Source organism: Pleurodeles waltl, chromosome 3_1, assembly GCF_031143425.1.
Source record: "Pleurodeles waltl isolate 20211129_DDA chromosome 3_1, aPleWal1.hap1.20221129, whole genome shotgun sequence".
Lineage (NCBI taxonomy): Eukaryota > Metazoa > Chordata > Amphibia > Caudata > Salamandridae > Pleurodeles > Pleurodeles waltl.
The window spans coordinates 789033517-789048631 of record NC_090440.1 but is presented as its reverse complement, the minus strand read 5'-3'; positions in this window follow the sequence as shown (position 1 = coordinate 789048631).

Sequence of the window (15115 nt, the reverse complement as noted above, 5' to 3'; positions counted from 1 at the left end):
AGGGGGACTGGTGCCCAGAGTGCATCACTCACCCTGTGACAGTCCCTGTTGCGTCAGTGCCCCTGCCGCTCATGGGCTAGCGGTGCTTGAGTTGGCGGTGCTTGCCCTGTTCAGCGGTCCTTGCCCTGTTTAGCGGTGCTTGACTTGGCGGTCCTTGCCCTGTTCAGTGGTCCTTGCCCTGTTCAGCGGTGCTTGACTTGGCGGTCCTTGCCCTGTTCAGCGGTGCTTGACTTGGCGGTCCTTGCCCTGTTCAGCGGTGCTTGACTTGGCGGTCCTTCATTGCCCAGCTGGGCTGGGGCTGGCGGTCCTTCATTGGGCAGCTGAGCTGTGGCTGGGGGGGCCCTCCTGGGCAGCTGGTCTGTGGCTGGCGGGGCCCTCCTGGGCAGCTGGGCTGTGGCTGGCGGGGTCCTCCTGGGCAGCACCGATGGGGCTGGCGGTGGCCTCCTGGGCAGCGACGATGGGGCTGGCGGGGCTCTCCTGGCCAGCGGGGATGATGGCGGTCTTTTCCGCCGTGCTGCTCCTCCCAGACTTGCCGGGTTTCTTCTGGCCCTTCCCCACCTTGGGAGGAGTCACAGCTGAGTCCACACTGCCCCCGGGACCCCTTGGTGCGGCTTGGGTGGCTGGAGTCTTCCCCCTCTCCCGCCGGGCACTGGCCAACTTCTGGTGCTTCACAGGGGGGGACTGGCTGTGCTGTGGCTCTGTGCCACACTGGCTGTCCTGGTGGCCGGTGCCCTCCACATACCTGTGACAACAGGCACCACTGGTCCTGTAGATTTTGTGGCTGAGGTGCTAGTTCGGGACCTATGAGTTGGACGGGGGGTGGTGGGAAATAGGTTAAGGGTGGACAGGAAAAGTTGTTTGGAGACACTGGGACGGGTAGCTGGAGGGGGTTTGGGAGTGGAGGAAGAGGTGGTGGTTGTAGGAGGTGTAAGTTTTGTGGTTTTGGGTGCAGGTGCATGCGCTGGAGGCTGTTGTGAGGTGGATGAATGTTGGGTGGGTGTGTGCCTGCATTTGTGTATCTTCGGAAGGAGCGTCACAGTCACACTGGGAGAGGACACAGGGGACGTCTGAATGGTAGTGGGGGTGGGGACTGCACGTGAGCGGGGTGTGCTGTGGGTGTGCTGGTGCGGGACGTAGTGGCTGTAGAGGTAGTGCATGCAGGTGTGAGTGTAGACGAGACTGGGAGGGAGGAGGGGGACACAGTGGAGGCAGTGGATGTTGGTGTGTCTGTATGTGTGTGATGCTTGCGTGAGTGCCTGTGGGATGTGTGGTGCTTATGTTTGCCTGAGCTTCCCTTGTGTGGTGAGGTGTGTGCAGGCTGGTCTGATGGTGTGCTTGGGATAGGCAGAGGTACAGGGGATTGGGTCTGGGTGGAGGAAGTTGGAGGGGAGAGGCTAGACACAGGGACAATGGCTGCCATCAGTGCTGAGACCAGAGTTTGAAAGGTTCGGTGAAGGGCCGCCTGACCAGAATGAATGCCCTCCAGGAATGCATTGGTTTGTTGCAACTCCCTTTCTACACCCTGGATGGCATTCAAAATGGTAGACTGCCCAATAGTGAGTGACCTGAGGAGGTCAATGGCCTCCTCACTGAGGGCAGCAGAGGTGACAGGGGCAGGAGCTGAGGTGGCTGGGGTGAAGGTGATGCCCACCCTCCTGGGTGAGCAGGCACGGGGCGAAGGCTGAGGGGCTGCTGGGAGGGCGGTGCTGGTAGGGGGGGTGGCGGCTGTACCTGTAGAAGTGGGGGGCACAGATGTTGCCGCCACCACAAGGGAGCTCCCATCGGAGGACAAGTCTGTGTCGCTGGTTTCAGCTCCTGTCACCGCCATTGTGCTCCCCTCGCCCTCCGTCCCACTGGTGTATTCAGAGTCCATAGTGTGGCCCTCCATGGCCATGTGGGATGCAGCTCCCTCGTGCTCCGGTGCCACTGCTCCTCCGCCTGATGATGCTAATGCACACAAGAACAGGGAGACTGCAAAAAAGGGGGAGGGGGAAACAGAAGAAAGACATGTTGAGTGCATGGCTTACCGCTACCGTTGGCGGACAAGACAGACACAGAAGCCCCCTGCACTACGTCGCGCTGTTGGGCTCTACAGTGCAATTCCTGGGAAATGGCCTACAAGCCTATGGACGACATATGCACACATAGATGACACAGGTGCATGAATAGCTGTAGTTGGCACTCTACAAAGGTGGCGTGGGGGGCCTCAGGGCCATGCCTTACGAAGGGGCCTAGCCTACGGAACTCGCCCTGGCCTAGGGAAACCCACAGCCCTCCTCCCCCACCCAGACCCCTCCACTGCACGCAAAGTCAGCTGAATGAGAGTGTACTCACCCCCTTGTGTCTGCTGTGATGCCCTCAAGCGCCCATCCAACTCCGGGTAGGCCACCGCCAGGATCCGGAACATCAGGGGGGTCATGGTGCGACGGGCACCCCTCCCACGTTGGGAGGCCATCCCCAGCTGAGCCTCCGCCGTCTTCTTGCTCCAGCGGCGAATGTCCTCCCATCTTTTCCGGCAGTGGGTGCTCCGTCTGTGGTGGACCCCCAGGGTCCGGACGTCCTTTGCAATGGCACGCCAAATATCCTTCTTCTGGTGGGCGCTGACCTACATGAAATGTACAGGGGAAGAAGAGAAGTCATTACCAACTGCGCCGTCAAAGTGAGTGGCCCCCATCCCTACCCTTGCCATGTGGCACATGCACCCACCGTCTTTCATTCACTCAGAACTCTGCCCCCATCCTTCTTACAACCAGCCCTCTCCACACAGACATAGCCCATACAACATGCTCCCTGTGTACTTACCTGTTGGTTTGGAGGACCGTAGAGTAGCGTGTACTGGGGGAGGACCCCATCGACGAACTTCTCTAACTCCTCCGATGTGACGGCAGGGGCTCTTTCCCCAGACGCACGAGCCATTGTCTCTTCCAGACCGAGGTCCCAGCAGCACTTGCAGTGTAGGTCCTCTCCTGTCGAAGATCAGGTATCGAGTGATTCAACAGACAGAAAATGGCGGTCACGTCCGCGGTGGTGCGTACCATCACTGCCGGCGTACATCATCATTGGCTCCTGGGACCCATAGGGTCCAATGTTAACCAATGCAGCATTGCACCGCGGTCTTCGACCGCCTACCGCGACGGTGTACAACGCCAGCGCAGTTACCTCACATCCCATTGTCCCAGTTTAGAGGTCAGGCAGCCGCCATTTCAGGGTCCCACATGGCCTAGTTACCAACTGCGTCACACATACCTAGGCCTACTCTCAACACACATACAGGCCACATTTTGTGTATGAATGGTGTTCTGTGTAGACTGTGGGTACATACCTCTGAGTTGTTTGACTCTGTGCTCGCTGTTGTCCTTCATAGGCACCGTCCGCTGGGACATGTGAGGAGATGGCGGAATCCTCAGGTGTACCGACCGCTGGTGGATATGTCGACAATGGAGGAAAGAAATTTGATAATCACCTACAGGTTTGACCGTGCCACAATCCAGGAACTGTGTACACAGTGGAAGCCTGACCTGATGTCAGCAATCCGCCATCCCACAGGAATACCCCCTCAAGTGCAGATGCTATCAGTGCTCCATTTCCTTGCTAGTGGGTCTTTTCAAACAACTGTGGCCATGGCATCAGGGATGTCCCAGCCTATGTTTTCCAACGTATTGTCCAGAGTGTTGTCTGCCCTGCTGAAACACATGCGGAGCTACATCGTTTTCCCTCAGGTGGAGGATTTGCCTACAGTGAAAGGTGACTTCTATGCCTTTGGACATATCCCCAACATCATAGGTGCCATTGATGGGACCCATGTGGCTTTGGTCCCCCCCACAGGAGTGAACAGGTGTACAGAAGAGTTATCATTCCATGAATGTACAGATGGTATGTTTGGCAGACCAGTACATCTCCCATGTGAATGCCATGTTCCCTGGCTCAGTGCATGACGCCTACATCATGCAGAATAGCAGCATCCCTTATGTGATGGGTCAACTCCAGAGGCACCGTGTGTGGCTATTAGGTGACTCTGGTTACCCCAACCTGTCATGGCTACTGACCCCGGTGAGGAATCCCAGGACAAGGGCAGAGGAACGCTACAATGATGCCCATGGGCGAACTAGGAGGGTGATCGAGAGGACCTTCGGCCTCCTAAGGGCCAGGTTCAGGTGCCTCCATATGACAGGTGGATCACTATTCTACTCACCAAAGAAGGTGTGCCAGATCATCGTGGCCTGCTGTATGCTTCATAACTTGGCTTTGCGACGACAGGTGCCTTTTCTGCAGGAGGATGGTCCAGATGGCGGTGTTGTGGCAGCTGTGGAGCCTGTGGACAGTGATGAGGAGGAAGCAGAGGAAGAAGACATGCAGAACAGGGACTCAGTCATCCAGCAATATTTCCAGTGAAACACAGGTGAGAATACATTCCTGCCTACTACATGTACTTTTACACTTCTACCTCTATCCTGTCTGTCGATTTCACCCAGTGTGTGGTCACTGAGTTGTCACTTTCCCTTACGGTTTCACAGGTGTGGGTCCCAACGTGTGTCATCTGCTTAGATTCCTCAGGGACTAGAGCTGTGTGACATAGGTATGTTGACATTACTATTTCCTGAACATTTTGTCACTGTAATTGCAAATACTCTATTTCGAAATCACAGACAGACTCCTGATCTTTTGGTGCTTTAGGTGTGTTTATTTAAATACAAAATATTGGAGGGGGTAGTAAAATGGTGAGGGGTGATGGTGGAGGAATGTCCATGGCAGAGTCCAGTCTATTAGTCTCACAGGTGCATTGCCCATTTGGGCATAGGAAGTGGAGCTGGGGCAGTTTCAATATGGACAGGGTGACAAAGTGGGACAGTGGGATGACAATCAGGGTGGTCTCATTTCTTGGCGGGGTCTTGGCATTGTGCTCTGTCTTGTTCCTGGATCTCAGGGACCGTTTGCGGGGTGGTTCTCCGTCTGCAGGGGGTGGGGTGCTGGTGTGGTGGTCCTGTGGCGGGGCATCCTGTCCACTAGCACCGGCAGAGGTGGTGGGCAGTTCATCGTCCATGCTAGTGTCAGGGGCCCCTTGTTGTGCCACAGTGTCCCTCCTGGTGTTGAGTACTTCCTTCAGCACCCCTACGATGGTGCCCAGGGTGGAGCTGATGGTTCTGAGTTCCTCCCTGAACCCCAAATACTGTTCCTCCTGCATGCGCTGAGTCTCCTGAAACTTGGCCAGTACTGTTGCCATCGTCTCCTGGGAGTGGTGGTATGCTCCCATGATGGAGGAGAGGGCCTCGTGGAGAGTGGGTTCCCTTGGCCTGTCCACCCCCTGTCGCACAGCAGCCCTCCCAGTTCCTCTGTGTTCCTGGGCCTCTGTCCCCTGGACCATGTGCCCACTGCCACTGCCCCCAGGTCCCTGTTGTTGTTGGGATGGTGAGTTATCCTGGCTTCCCTGTAGTGGTGGACACACAGCTGATTGACGTGTCCTGGGGATGGAGGTATGGGCCCGCTGGGTGGGTGCTGTGCTGGTGTTTCCAGAGGGGGGAGGTCTGTGGTGGCCTGTGCCTGTGTGAGGGAAACCGACTGTCCAGAGGCCCACGATGGTCCAGGCTGGTCATCTAGATCCAGGTGGACAGAGGTGCTGTTGTCACTGTGGGCCTCTTCTGTGGGTGGAGTGGAGATGTCTGGACCCTCCTGTCTGGTGACGTTGGGTAGTGGTCCTGCAGGGGTGGAAAGGCATGATTATTACATCTGTGTGTGTCATGGTGTGCAATGGGTGGGTGAGCGTGTACACCAGTGCTGGCATTCCTGTGTGGGGGCTTGTGTGATGATGGTTTAGGGGGGTGTATGGGTATGTGCAGTGGGCATGCTTTAGTGATGGGTGTCCATGCGTTGGTGTTGCATGCAGGGCTTGGTGTTGGGATGGGTGGTTTGTGATATTGGTACATTTGTGATAAGTTGGAGTGATAGGGGTGGGGGCGAGGGTGGGGGTATGTGATAGCATGCAGGTAGGGTGGGGGATATGGTAGTTAAAGGTTTGACTTACCAGAGTCCATTCCTCCACGACTCCTGCGAGCCCCTCAGGATGCAGAATCGCCAAGACCTGCTCCTCCCATGTTGTTAGTTGTGGGTGAGGAGGTGGGGGTCCGCCGCCAGTCCGCTGAACCGCCTGGTGGTGTCTTGAGACCACGGAACACACCTTCCCCTGTAGGTCGTTCCACCTCTTCCTGATGTCCTCCCGATTTCTTGGGTGTTGTCCCACTGCGTTGACCCTGTCGACTATTCGTCGCCATAGCTCCATCTTCCTTGCAATTGAGGTGTGCTGCACCTGTGATCCAAATAGCTGTAGCTCTACCCAGACGATTTCCTCCACCATCACCCTGAGCTCCTTCTCCGAGAACCTGGGGTGTCTTTGCCGTGCCATGGGGTGGTGTAGGTGATGTGTGGGGTGGTGTGTGTAGTGATAAGTGTGGTGATATTTAGTAGTGTGTGGTGTTTTTTGCGTGGAAGTTGTGTGGGTGATGGTGTTGTGTTCCTGTGGATGCTAGTTTGTGGATGGTGGTGTCTCTCTCTGGCCTTCTCTCTGTAATAGTGATCGTAGGGGTTTGTGGGTGATGTGGGTGTGTGTTTTATATTGTATTGGGTGTGTGGGAGTGGTGTGTGTATGTGTATCAGGTGTGTGTATTTCGAATTGTCCAATGTGGCTGTGTTTTGGAAGAGTGTGTGTATTTTGAGCGCAGCAGTGTGTACCGCCAATGGAGTACTGCGGTTGAAAGACCGCCGCGTGGATTCGTGTGTCGTGATAGTGTGGGCGTATTTCTGTTGGCGTGACGGTGGAGGTTTTTTTCCGCCAGTTTATCACTGACCTTTGGTGTGGCGGACTTGTGCGGGTGTCTGAATTTTTTCGGATTCCGAGATGTGGGTCATAACAGCTGTCGCGGAATTCCGCGGCCGCAGCGGTGTGTTGGTGGTCTTCTGCGCGGCGGTAAGCGGCTTTTACCGCCAATGTTGTAATGACCACCATTGTGTTCATACCTTTCACTGCTTTCCTTCCTCACCTCAGTTCTTTCTGCACCCTTTTCTTGGGGGTTGGCGGACACACCTCAGTTCCTCTCCCTCAACAATTGTTAAAAAGTATTTTTTCTCTTTTTCCTCATATAACTACTTTTTCTATTTTTCCCTTGGAAGGCTTTCCTTTCCTGTTTTTCCTGCTGTTTCCATTCCCTGACACATTCTCTGCTTTTGTCTCCTTACCTCTCTTCACACTTTAATGCTAAAGCTATTTTGTCTAACTTGGGTTTACCATGGGATCCAGTTTTCTTTCTTTTAAAAATAATTGTTTTAGAAAAATTAGCATGGTTGTAAGTGCTCTTGGGGGGGTTTCTGTTATTTTCGACCAAACTGTATTTCTAATAATTTGTTTTTAAACCAATCGGGTTTTCGATTATTTGGGTTCTCTCAAATGCACTTTTATTGATTATTTTTCTATGAATTTACATAGTACAATCAAAATTGCCTGAACGAGTGGGTAGAATCGCACCAAGGACTAAAATTGATAAAATATGTGCCAATCACAGTGATAATGACATGTTCCCAATTATCATTTATTACCCTGAAGCAATGTTTTTGTCCTATTCAACTCCATGATTTCTTTGCTGCTGGATCTTATGTACTGATGATCCATTTCTTTGTTCTTGTTATAGACATTTTTGCGATGGGTCATGTTTTCATGTGTGAGGTGTAGATGATTAGGACAGCTGCACTGAGGATTAGTTTGACCATTCAGGCATTCATTCCATGGGGCTGATAATCCCAATTCAGGTGCTAAGAGAAGTTTGTTTCAGAATTAAAATAACAAACTGCGCTTTAAAGTATCTCCCTCAGTCCCTGCTATAATTGGCCCAATTTGGGGAAAACTGAGCATACTCTTAATTTTGTAGCTCAAGACAATGGCAACATGCATTATAATAAGGTGTTCCCCGAGATCAGAGATTTTAATGGAGTAGTACTACCACATTCAGAAATCACTCACAAACACCATACACAGTGATACCAGAATTTATGAGGTGCGGCAGTGCCTCCCTAAGTAGCAGTAAACTCATAATGAGGCCCACACTCTTCATAGTTGACATCTGTATAGAAATTCAGCATACAAGCCATGGTTCTTTATCGATATTGAATTGCTCTGGGAAATGTGCCTATCATTGTTGGATAGAAAGCACAGACATTAGTAGCACTAGTGTCCACTGAGTTCCGCACAGGAGAGCCATGGAAGTGTTTATATAGGCAATTAATAGTCCGGTTAGAGCCATAGAAAAATCTAGAAAACAGGGAGAGGATGTGGCGTAACAGCCACAGCTGTCTGGAAATGCCGAACCAGTTTCTGGGCAAATCACTTAGGCCCTGATTTATACATTTTGACACAAACCTGCGTTAGCACAGGTTTGCGTCAAAAAGCATAGCGCGGGCTAGCTCTGTTCCAGAGCGCCAGCCGGGCGCCATATTTAAGGAATGGCACAAGCCGGTGCTAAGGTCCAGTTAGCATCAAAATACATGACGCTAACCGGGTGGGGGAGGCGTAGGGACAACTGGAATTTGTGCATGAAAGAGTGGCACTAGTCAGGTTAGAGTCAAAATAATGACTCTAACCTGACTATCGCCATTGTTAGACGCACAACCCCCATGGACATGACTCCTGTCTAAGTAAAGACAGGAGTCATGCCCCCAACCCATGTAGAATGCAAAATGTTTGTCATTTTGGGCCGGATGTACGAAACATTTTCCAAGTCGCAAACGGTGAATCAGGCAGTTTGGGACTTGAAAAATGCTTTTTGGGATGTACAGACCCATTTTTGGGATTTGGCAATCTATTTAACTGAACCACAAAAAGTGTTTCCAAGTCCCAATTAGGAAGGGGTGTTCCCTTCCTAACTGCGAGTCACAGTCCCATGTAGGATTGTTTTGTGAGGTCGCAAAACAATCGCAGTTAGCACCAGTTTCAAATTGGTGCTAACCCATTTGCAAACGGGAAGGTGTCCCCATATGTGAATGGCAGCGAAAATATTTTTTCCGGGCAGGCAGTGGTCCTAAGGACCACTGCCTCCTCTGAAAAAATGAAAAGACAACTTTTCATTTTTCATTTTGAAATGCATCTTGTTTTCCTTTCAGGAAAACGGGCTGCATTTCAAAACAAAAAAACTGCTTTATTTAAAAGCAGTCACAGACGTCGTGGTCTGCTGTCTCTAGCAGGTCACCATCCCTGTGAGGGCGGCCATTCCCAATGGCGTCGCAAATTGCGACTTACCTCATGAATATTCATGAGGTAGGTAATATGCGACCCCATTGGGAATCGCAAACAGTGTCATTGACACTGCTGTACATTAGGTTTTGCAACTCGCAACTTGTGAGTCGCAAAACTTGAGTTTTGTACATGTGGCCCTTTCCCCAAAAATTTCTTGGAGTTAAAACCCTCCCTTGTAGTTAGCAGTCTCGCTCTCTATGTACCATACGAAGGTTGGTCTGACAAAAATGGCCAGGGCTGCTTAGGGTTTCCAGTCTGGCCCTGATGGAAGGGGTCGGTGGACGTGGAAGTTAGGTGCAGGTGCTTCTGGGTAGTAGACAGAGGCAGTCTGCGCTCCTCCTGTCTTTGCCACGCACTAGCTTGTTCTTCACTGTGCCTGCACTACTCTATTTGCTAAGCGCCCAAAAATAACTCGTCGATAACGTAGGAGTGGAGCAAAGGGGCCTGCCACTTTTGAAGCCCGCCTTTTCATGTGGAATCAAAAGCTGCTACTGTGCATGGATTTTCCGCAGGCTTGCCGTGGCCGCCTGGTTCCAGTTCACGCGCATGGATCACTGGGCGGCGGGCAGACAGGTGTTGTACCATGAGCGGCCGGGGAGGTTCAGTGACGCACGCTCCGGTCCCTGTCCAGCAATCCCTCATTTCTGGACTGACGTCTGGCCTGCGCTCAAGCGCTCGCTCCATATGGCGCAGAAATCGTTCCTTTTGGACCATGTCCAGGAGGGCCTTGAAGCTCTACGGAGAGTTATAGGGTTTACATTCTCTTTCTCCAGCAGACGTGTAACTCAACTCCTGTCAGCGGGAAGGACCGCTTGGCTGCTTTGAAGGGAGGTATGGCTAGCGGCAAGGAGTACATGGACTGGAGGTCTCCCATCCACCCAAGGAAAAGCTTTCATCCACCAGACACCTGCCTCCCCTCCTGTAACTTCTCCTTTCAGAGGCTGAGCAGCATGTCTGAAGTCAGCCCTGCCCTTTTCACAGGGTGCCCAGCTGCGGTGACCTGGGCTGGAGGCCATCAACCCTTCGAGCAATCCACTGTCAGCAGACTCTAATAATAATAACTTATTTTTTATTCTTGCTATGGCAGTTTTGTAGTTTTTATAGTACTTTAAATAGGATGTGTAATTAAAACACAAGTCAGTGGAACTTGTTATAGCAACCTCAGAAGGGAGAAAGGCTGAATCAGTTTCACCTGTCTGCAGTAAATTCACCTCTGTACTCACGCACACTATGTGGATCGTGCCCAGGGGTCCATTACAAACACGTGGATTTGACTGATTTTCTTTTGGAAGGCGAGGAACACCACTGTGCAGCACGAGAGCATTTATTACACTGTATAAATTGTGTTGATTTTCCAAGAATACAAGGGGTACCTCCATCCCACCTGTGTAGAAAGTGTCACTCACCTTATTCCATTGGGACTCATGACCTGCGTGTGGCACACAGACCTCTGCAGCAGGCACATTAACTCATAGAGCTTTGTTACAAATTACTCCTCGAGAACTCATCGGCCCACATTGCAAAAGGCAGAGGCTCAGATGCTGCAAGAGAAGAAAACGCCATATGTGTTGAGAAGCATGCCCTCTGAGGATGGAGAACATTGTAAAGCTTCCGTGGAGGGAGGGTCAGTGGGGGTATGGTTATCCAGTGCTTAATTTGTGCTTGTTCTTTCCGGTGCTGAGCACCGGCACTCTTTTGTGAGGGCCGGGGCTTATTCATATGCCTCAAGCATTTGCCGCGAGCAAAAGACACATATGGGAAAGACGGAAGAAGGAAAAACTAAAAATCGTCATAAAGGGAGAAAGTTGCAGGATGAGCAGAAGGGGCAGGGGTGGCCGTAAACGGATTGAAGAGGCCAGAGATGGCTTCAGGATTACGCTGCCTCAGTATTCAGTGCTGGAAGATTTAATTACAGCAGCCTCGTGTTTAAGAGAAGGGCTTTGAGCAACCTGCACCTCTTTATTTACAAATTAAGCACTGTGGTTAATGGAGGTGCAGCAGGTCCAAGTGAACCAGGGCTCAGTGAAGAGAGGGCCTACTAGACCCCAATTATGTCTGGGTTGATGACTCAACCAGGGGGGACCCATTGTTCTTGCCTGCATAATGAGCCATGGAATCTTTGCTGCTTCACTAAAGGCCTTTGGGTGGCTGTTCAGGTCAAGTTGAAGTGAAAGATTCTTCACAATTGTTTGTCTTACGTAAATTATCACTGTGAGACTAATATTCAAAGACGGTTTTAATGGTCTAGCTGGACAGCGAAGCTCTTGCTGGGCAAATATGTGAGCACCCTCATGTTTGAAGCTGGAAGTACGTGTTTTGATTGGGTAACCGTTGTGTGCTTCCACAAAAAAGCACATGCTCTCAACACAGCTGTGATAAATCTGTTTGTTTATCCAGCTCCCTGAGTTTGAACTTTCAGGGGCAACACGTGACATAGTAGTGCTATTAAATTGCCTTAGGTAACTAAATAATATTTGATATTTTACTCTGGCAGCTGCATGGATGGGAAGTGGGTAGTCATTCACTTGCATGAATTTTGCAACTGCCACTAGAACTTTTAACCTATACCAATATTATTCTACAGTTCTTTGCTTCCAAACAGATATATATCCACTTTATGCTTCACACTACCATCCAACATTTCTTTAAAGCCAGAAATATTGTCATTGCATATATATACACACACTAGGTAGTTGTAGTTAGGACCTAGTTTCTATTGAAAAAGCATTTGTTTGTTTTGTCAATAACTTTAGATGTGTTAAATGAATCTTCACGAAATTTTCCAGAAATATACGATGCTCACTTCAACATCTGTCTGGAAAGTTTTGGGGTGATCCGTTAATCGGGTTCCAAAACACCTTTTTTCCCCACATATTTTTCCATTGGGATTTTGAACAGGAATAATACCTGAACCACTGGACGGAATTACACCAAACTTGGCAGAAAGGTAGCTCTTGCTCCAGAAAGCAACCATTTTGTTATTTGGTGTAAATCCATTGTGTAGTTTTTGAGAAATTAAATAAAAAATACATTTGTATATATAGGAACACAAAGGCTCCACAAACCCTCCCGATCTCGTGCTGAGATCTGATTGGCTGTCAACAATTAACAAGGAAATGCTGCCAGCCATCTTGGGAATCAGCTTCAGCTGAGTCCCAGAAAGAACAGATTGGAAAAAATACAAGGGACCAGGGTACGGACACCCTGATGCCTTATCTCTGGTGCTGGGGTCCCAGAGGAATCCCCCTGAGCAAAAAATAATTTTTAATACATTTTCGCTGAGAGTCGTGGCAGATCTGGCAAAAATTTAAAAAAATGAAGCCCCCCGGTGGGTCAGGTCCCCGGGGCATGGTAAAGTCACTTACCAAAGCCCAGGGGACCACCACCTCCCCAGGGCGATTATTACACTGAATGCAGGGGCAGCTCCCTGGGGACCACCACTTCTTTGGGGCAAAATGCTTTAGTTTAGGTAAGGGGAGTCATGCTGACCCCCCATGTCCCGGGGCCTCCACCTTCCCGGGGCAAGCATATAATTGCAGGGGGCTGGCCAACCTCCCCCCTTCGGACCACCACCTTCCTGGAACAAACATAGAATGAAATGCAGGGGAGCCATCGCCCCCTCTCGCAGCCAAAGATAGAATTAAATGCAGGGGGGGCACCCAGACCCCCCCAGAGTCCTAGGGGCCACTATCTCCCTGGGGCCAAGATAGAATTAAATGCAGGAGGGCCAACCAGCCCATCTGCAGCCCCGGGGACCACCACCTCCCCTGGGCTGAATTTAAAGAAGATCAGGGGTCTGTTGTGGTTCTTCGGCCCCAGGGACCACCACTTCCCCAGCGCTGAATTTAAAGAAGATAGGGGGTCTTTTGCAGCCCCCTGGCCCCGGGACCTCCACCTTTCCGGGCCAATGGTAATGTTGGAGCCATAGATGGCCCTTGGAACCGCTACTCCCCAGGACCCGCTCGTACTATGCCCGGGGGTGCCCTCACCTGGGACATAGCTGATTGTTCTGACTTGGCGGGAGCTTTGACAGCTTCCTCCATGTCAGAGCAAAAACTCAGTTTCCAGCAAGTGAGAGCTGTAAAAATAGCTCTCACTTGCTGGAAGCGGAGGTTTCCTCTGTTTTCTTGCCTACAGAGATGCAAGCAGGGAAACAGAGCAACCCATTGCAGAGAGAGAGCTGCATGTTTAGCAGCTCCTTCTCTGTGACAGCAATGCTGGCTCACACAGGAGGCTGGTGACTAGCTGGGACTGAGAGGGACTTCAGACTCCCCCCGTGGTCCCCAACCAGTTTGACTGGGTGCTCTGGGGTGCACCCAGGTGACATGGTCGGGCCCCAGGGAATGGGGTCCCCAGGGCTGAGATCGGCCTGGGGAGGGGGCCACACGGTCCCCCACCCTTCCAAAAAAATTATTATATGTTTAGGCCAGGCCCAGTAGGATGGGATCCCTGGCTCCGAGATCAGCCCAAGGAGGGGGGGGGGAGTGTGGCCCCTCTTCCCCAAAAAAATAAAGGCCCGGCCCTGGGGGTGTGGGATCCCCAGGGCCAAGGTTGACCTGGGAAGGGGGCCACACAAACCCTCACCCCACCAAAAAAAAAGTTAAGACCAGGCACTGGGGTTGGGGTCCCTGGGCCGAAATCGGCCAGGGGAGGCTGCCACTTGTCCCCCCACCAAAAAAAAGTTTAGATGGCCTGGCCTCAGGGGATGGGGTCCCTGGGGCCAAGATCTTCCTGGGGAGGGGGGCACACACCTACACCACCACTCACCCAATATAACCCCTTACACACCCACCCAAAAACCCACTCACAGACCCACACAGCCACTCACTCAAGCACCAACTCACACATTCACTCACATACCCACTCACACTCAAAAAACCTCTCACACATCAGCTCACAACCCCACTCCACCACTCACATACCCACTTACACACTCACACAACCACTTGCACACCCCAAAATCCACTCACACACCCATACAGCTACTCACACCCACACAGCAACTCACAGACCCACAAAACCACACAGCCACTCCCACACCCACTTACAAAGCCACTCACAAACCAAATCAACCACCCATATGGCCACTCACATACTCACACAAAGGCAGTGATACACTTTTAGAAACTGTAATAGCCAATGTTTGTATTAAATGTGCTGTTTTAATATTAAATATGTGCTTTTGGTTTGGAATGGATCACCGGCTCCACCACGGATCACCCCGCAATACATCCGGCAGACCCCTTATTTGTCTGAGGATTTGCTACGGAGCTGAGGATCCATAAAATATTTTTTTCAAAAAGAAAGATTTGGTGCATTGCATTTATAGAAAGACTACACAAGTTATCTTACCATAATTCTTGAATTTAAATTTTTAAATATATAGTAAGAATGAATGTGTGAATATAATGTATTTGTAAACTTGTGAAAATGTAAATTAGATAATTGAACTTAAGGGTACCATTATACAATTTATATTTTAAAAAAACCAATGAAATTCACTAAACAGCCAAAGGTTACAGGGATGATATAGTTAGAAAATAGCATTTAAAAACATAAATATTCACCGAAAAAAGCAAAGGTTACAGGGACGTTATAGTTAGGTTCAAATTTAACACACACCGTTAAAAATTGTGTCTCTACTTGGCAGAGGTATGCACCCGGTCCAAGGTGGGACTACAATCCTAGTCAGGGTAAATCAGATACATACCCTAAATTAACCTGTGCTCACCCCTGGTAGCTTGGCACAGAACAGTCAGGCTTAACTTAAGAGGCAATATGTAAAGTATTTGCGCAAAACTTAATAACTGTAAGACAGTGAAAGACACCACAAAAAGACTC